The sequence below is a fragment of the Pseudonaja textilis genome, chromosome 12, assembly GCF_049901715.1.
Source record: "Pseudonaja textilis isolate UNSWEBS1 chromosome 12, rPseTex1.2, whole genome shotgun sequence".
In the NCBI taxonomy this organism is placed as follows: Eukaryota; Metazoa; Chordata; class Lepidosauria; order Squamata; family Elapidae; genus Pseudonaja; species Pseudonaja textilis.
This window is the reverse complement of record NC_142001.1, coordinates 4,555,306-4,561,333: the sequence shown is the minus strand read 5'-3', so window position 1 is coordinate 4,561,333 and position 6,028 is coordinate 4,555,306. Positions and strand designations below refer to the sequence as shown.

The 6,028-nt window shown below is 45.4% G+C and overlaps 2 long non-coding RNA genes across 2 annotated transcripts in view; one reads left to right on the top strand and one right to left on the bottom strand.

Moving 5' to 3' along the window:
• The window catches only part of LOC148124756 (uncharacterized), an 801,081-nt gene that overhangs the window by 1,139 nt on the left and 793,914 nt on the right, over positions 1-6,028 (top strand). The gene's annotated exons all lie outside the window — the stretch shown is intronic.
• Positions 1-6,028, bottom strand: part of LOC148124763 (uncharacterized) — a 60,826-nt gene that overhangs the window by 40,454 nt on the left and 14,344 nt on the right. The gene's annotated exons all lie outside the window — the stretch shown is intronic.

The window sequence follows — 6,028 nt, the reverse complement described above, 5'->3', positions numbered from 1 at the left end:
AATAGCTCTCATAAAGCTTCGCCAGGGAGATGGAAACTGACCCCAAAATCAAGGAATAGATTTGGTAGCTGAGATGGGAACTAAATCAGGGGTTTCTCCACTTTAGAATGTTAAGATGTGAGGACTTCCAACTCCCAGAATTCTGGGGATTGAAGTCCTCATATCTTAAAGTTGCTGGGATTGAAAGGGATTCATCATTTTATATTACCAGCCTTCTTTTATTATGCAGAAATAACAGAAACAAACAGCCAAGAATCCGAGAGCAGAGTTTGTGCCCTGGGGCATAAAAGCAATCTCAGAGGCAAATGGGCTTCAAAGGAACCTTTACTCTCTTTCTGTGTGGCTTGATCAGCTCCCAATCCTTTTCTCAGCATGTTCTCAACTTGTGGACTTCAACTCCCAGAATCCCTCAGCCAGCAGACCAGGGGGCTCCAACCTGGGCTACTTTAAGCTTTGCTGGCTGAGGAATTCTGGGAGTTGAAGTCCACGAGTCTTAAAGTGGCCAAGGTTGGAAAGTCCTGCTCAAGAGAATATTGTCCATCCTCATAAGGGAAGCCCAGTTGCTTTGAGTGAGGAGCAGCAAATAAATCAGACACCCACATGACCCATCATCCTTGACCGTCAGCACAAACTTCCTAGCAGGGGAACTCAAGCATCAAGTGGTGTCCAATTTCTTGGTGGCTCTAAAACCAGGGGGTCAAACTCAAGGCCCATAGGCTGAATCAGGCCCATGGGGTGCTTCGATTTGGCCCGTGGGGCCATCCTGGAAACAGTGAAGGACCAGCCCATAGTGCCTCTGCCGGCGAAAACGGAGCCCAGGTGCCCCCGACGAAGGTGATGTAGAGCTTGCCACGCCCACCCTGGCCACACCCACCCACCCTGAGGTCAAACACAACCCTGATGCAGCCCTCGATGAAATCCAGTTTGACAGCCCTGCTCTAAAAGATGCTGGAGACTCCAATGTTGAGACAGCATTACAGATAGATTTTGACTTACAACAAAAACTGAGGCCAGAATGTCTGTTGCTAAATGTTGCTAGGAGAGTCGTGTCTGATTTGATGCTCTCTGTGCCATGGTTGTTCAGTGAATCACTGTAGCTGTACTAAGTTCCATTGCTAGTCAAAGAGGGGAATTGATGGAGCAGGAACAAATCTGGTTTTCCTACCCTTATTCTCAGGCTCTTTAACAGGACATACATTCAATTTCCATCTACTAAGATTGTCGGCCAAGCAGGTAGAAAGATAGCCAGAACACAAGTCTTAAAGTAGCCAAGGTTGGAGACCCCTGTTCTAGATCCCTTATGAAGGCTCTTCTCATATCCTACCAACTGACTGTCTTCTGGATTCCACAGATGGGTTACCAGACCTCACAGGGACAGGAAATATGCGAGAGGCTGCATTGAACGGCCCACTTGAAAGGAAGCGAAACAGCTGCCAATTAACAGGCCAGCACAAGCCCTCTTCTGCTCTCACGGGGTCAACTTGCTTGTCCCTGTCCAAAATAGAAGAAAAGAAAGGGGATGCACCAGAAACGACCAACAAGATGAACTCTGAGCTCCATCCTGTCCCAACGGAACTCTGCACAAAGACCCCCGAGAAGTTTGACCCCTCGAGATTTCATGACAACATGGAAAGACTGTTTCCTTCTTCCCCCTTCTATTCATGGAGCAGCTGCAGAAGGAAATTAGCTTTTGGGGAGGGGCTGACGGAGCTGAATGCAGAGCAACCCAGCTGGGCCTTGTTGGAATGCTTCTCTTTTTCAACCTTCTCCAGAAAGCTGGGTTTAGGCACGCCGAAAATCAGAATGTCAGCCTCCACCAAGTTTTCTTGACATCTTTTGCTGCTGGCTTCCTGCCATAGAGATGGGGGAGGGCTAATTTGTTATTGGGGGTGGGAAGGGTGCTAGAGAGTGAAGACATTTTCTGGGTGAACTAAAGAGGAGGGGATGCTTTCCTGCTTATTTGTGCATCTGCATAGACTTAACTCTACTAAGCCAAGGCCAACCGTCTTGGCATACCAGATGAGTGAGAAACCACCTGAAGGTAACAACAGCAATAGCACTTAGACTCGTATACCACTTTATAGTGCTTTACAGCCCTCTCAAAGCGGTTTACAGAGTCGGCATATTGCCCCCAACAATTTGGGTGTGTGTATGTATATGTTATGTATATATGGTATTCAGCTTTGTTCGGGTATTTTCCCACGTCATTGTAGTTGTGCTTTTAAAGTTGTAGCAATGTTTCGGCAGAATCTCATCTGCCATCATCAGGCTTCTGTATAGTGTTCGTCTGTGAGTCAGACTTTTACAGTTGTTTCAGTTTTACTTCAGTTTTCAGTTTCAGCCATAGAGATTGAAAAAAGCCCTGAAAGCATGAATAGAAGAGATGATTCCACCAGACTGTCAATTATTTGGAAGCCTGCACTCACAAACAAAAAAATCTCCACACCACAAGCCAGGCAAACACCTGGGCACAAACAGATCCCCCCTGATACCTCCAGCTCAAACACACACCAACCAGGCACCCAGATGAAACCTAGCTTCCTAATAAATGATAGCCGTCCGTTTACCCGGAGCCAAGCCGCACTAAACACCTCCAATACAGGAAACACAATGTTGCCAGCCAACCAAGACACAAAAAAAGCCACAAAACAGACAGAAGATATTAGAAACACATGCCCACACAAAGGTTTGCCATCATGGCTCTATTCTATTCTGGACAAATGGCTGTCCAAACTCTTCTCAAAAACCTCCCATGATGGAACATTCATTACCTGCTGCGTGTAAAAGGTGAGGCCCCCAGGTCAGGACCTTCCTGTCTCCTGCAACTACTCTTCAGAAGGGAGGCAGCCTTTGAAGGTAGATCATATCTAAGAGTTACTGAGAGTTCTTGTCTCCATAAATCGGTCTTACTCCTTGCACAAGTTACTTTACTTCATGCCAGGAGAGCGAATTCCAGGTGGGGGAGGCACATCCAGGGATCGATTCTGAAAAACTGCAGTTATTGAAAAGAGTTTGGCCTGATTGTGTTGAGCTAATAACCTTCCACCATTTTTTTTTTTGGAAGAACCTTTGATTGCAAACATCAATCCAGCGGAATGCTAATCCATGGCTTTCTGCGGACGAACATCTAAGTTTAATAGTTTCCTATTTAACAGGGAATCTTCACATCTGGACCCTTAGCAGCAGCAGAGACCTGAACAGTTTCCTCTTTGCAAAGCAGTTCATCTTCAGGTTTACCTTGAAGGTCTCATTAGCAAGTCGGCATTGAAAATTGCACATTACGGAAGGGCTGATTAATCAACACTTGAAGCTGCTAAATTAAATGCAGACATTGGGATGACGAGAGGAAGAACCGGGGAAGGTAACGTGGGGTCAACCTCAATTGAATCCACATCACTCCCATAGCAGAGCATAAACAAGGATGCTACAAGAGAATTGTCCAGTGATTTTTCAATTAGTATTTGTCCTACGCAGCATTCTGACTAATGCGTTAAACAAAGGAAGGAGAGGGAGAAGGTTGGAGGTAGAGAGAAGAGAGATTTCAGTACTCAGACAGAGTTGTTTGTTCCTTTGACCCAGGAAGCATAGAAAACAACATCTCAAGGTAGCAAAATAAGGAAGAATCTGCAAATCAGACATGAAGGAGTAAGGTTCCAAATAGCAGATGCAGGAGATGAATAAATAGGCTGTGCTCGAGGGAAGAGATTTAAGCCCAGCCCACCCTGAGTGTCTTTCTTATCTCCCGCTCATTTCCCTTGACTGCTAGTTGGTCGGATTCTTGTAAGAAGCTTAAGCTTGCAATAAATCTTTATATTCATTTGAACTGCCAGAATCTCCTGATTTCCCCAGTGCTTGACAGCAGAGCTCATATATTTTGGGCATGACGGTATGCCAAGTGCCCTTTAGTTTAGAATTTTCCCTGCCCAGGTTGCAAATACTGCACGTACGTTCTTCGTGCTCTCTGAGCTTGAGGGTTTGCTAGGAGATATTTTATGACCTTTTACCATCACAGAACATCATCAGTGCTAGTAAGTGTTCAGTTTGTTCCCGGATAACGTACAGTAGTTTGACGGGCTGGTTTTGGTGGGAGTGTGGCTTCCTCCTTGGTAAGCCCTTGATTAGAGTATTGTTTTCTGGTTGACTATTTGTCTGGTGTGAATCCCTGCTTGCCTGGATGTTGGCTGCTGGAGGGGATCTCTTCTATTCTTTTTGTTTCCTTTCTGGGTTTTATTATCTTTTTTGAATGCTGCGCAAATGCGGTTTATCCCTATGTGTCTGCTGACGGCTAATTTGTCTGAATGCCAAACTTCCAAGAATTTGATCTTCTTTTCTGGATTTAGCTTGCTTTAGGAGGGCTCACAGCTTCCCAGCTGAAACTGTGGTTGAGTTTCTCCGTGCGTTGTGAAAGGAAAGAGTTAAATGCCTTCTGACAGGCAGCTGGTGTTCATAAATCTGCTTTGCTAGTCTAGTCTAGCCTATAATAGGTTAACAGATGTGTTTTAATAAAAAATATCTTCCTGTGAGAGAATGCAAGTAAGCTGGAAAAAGAACAGAGAGGAAATGGGGTATAAATATCCAAGAGATAGCAAGGAAGCCTGTTAGCTTATCTCCTAAACAAGAACTTAGTCCAAAGGGTCAGAGACCTGGAAGAAAACTCACATGCTGGCTGCGCCCACACCCGGTTTAGCGAAGGGGGGAAACGTCCCAATACGTCACGTGACACTGCTGTGATGTCATGAGTTTGATACCCCCGCTTTTAAATGAATCCAGCATGATCATTAAGTATGGTGTCACATGATTGCCATTTGCACCCTCCAGCCAACTTCTCCAATTGATTTTGCATGTGGGAAGTCAGCAGGAAAGGTTGCAAATGGCGATTAAGGGACCATAGGATGTGCAATATCATAAGCGTGACCTAGTTATTGAGTGGCCACATCACCATCATATGACCGCCATGATACACCGACAGATTGGTCGTAGGTCTTCTTGTTCAGCACAGTCGTAACTCTGAAAGCTCACTGAAGGAACAGTCATTCAGTGAGGACCACCTGTATTACTGAACATCTAGGAGTTGCAACATCAGTGACCAATCTCACCTTCCAAGTTATGCGCCGCCATCTTCAGAACCCACAAAGGGCTTCTTCAGCCCCCAACAATGGGTAGTGGTGGCTTTTATTTATTTATTATCTATCTATCTATCTATCTATCTATCTATCTATCTATCTATCTATCTATCTATCTCCCACCTTTATTACTTTTGGAAATAACTATCAAGACGGTGAACAAACCTAATGCAGGCAGCCCTTGACTTCCAACAATGACAAGGGCTCTGAAAAAAAAGGGGCTTGTGACCGTTTTTCACACTTATGACGGTTGCATCCTCCCCATGGTCACGTGATCAAAGTCCAGGTGGTTCCTACTGAGGATGGTTGCCTTGTCCCGGGGTCATGGGATCACTTTTTGTAACCTTCTCACAAGCAAAGTGTCAATGTGAGAAGCCGCATTCACTTCACAACCATAAGAATTTAACAATTGCAGTGATTCATTTAACAACTGCGGCAAGAAAGGTCATAAAACGGGACCAAATTCACTTACAAACATCTCCCTTAGTAACAGAAATGTTGGGCTCAGTTGTGGTTGTAAGTCGAGGATTATCTTTTCCTATTTTCTCCACAACAACCATCCTGTGAGGTGGGCTGGGCTAAGAGAGAGAGAGTGACTGGCCCAACATCACCCAACTGTCTTTTATGCCTCAGGCAGGACCAGAACTCCCAGTTTCTGTCCTGGTGCCTTAAGCACCAGACCAGAGGTCTCCAACCTTGGCCAAGACTTGTGGACTTCAACTCCCTTTGCTGGCTGAGGAATTCTGAGAGTTGAAGTCCACTAGTCTTAAAGTGGCCAAGCTTGGAGACCCCTGCCCTAGAGTCCGAAGTGATGTCCTTTAGATTCACTGGACTACGACTCAGGTGATTCCTAACCCACATGGACCGATGGTGGATACGATGAGGGTTGAGCATCCAAATATCCT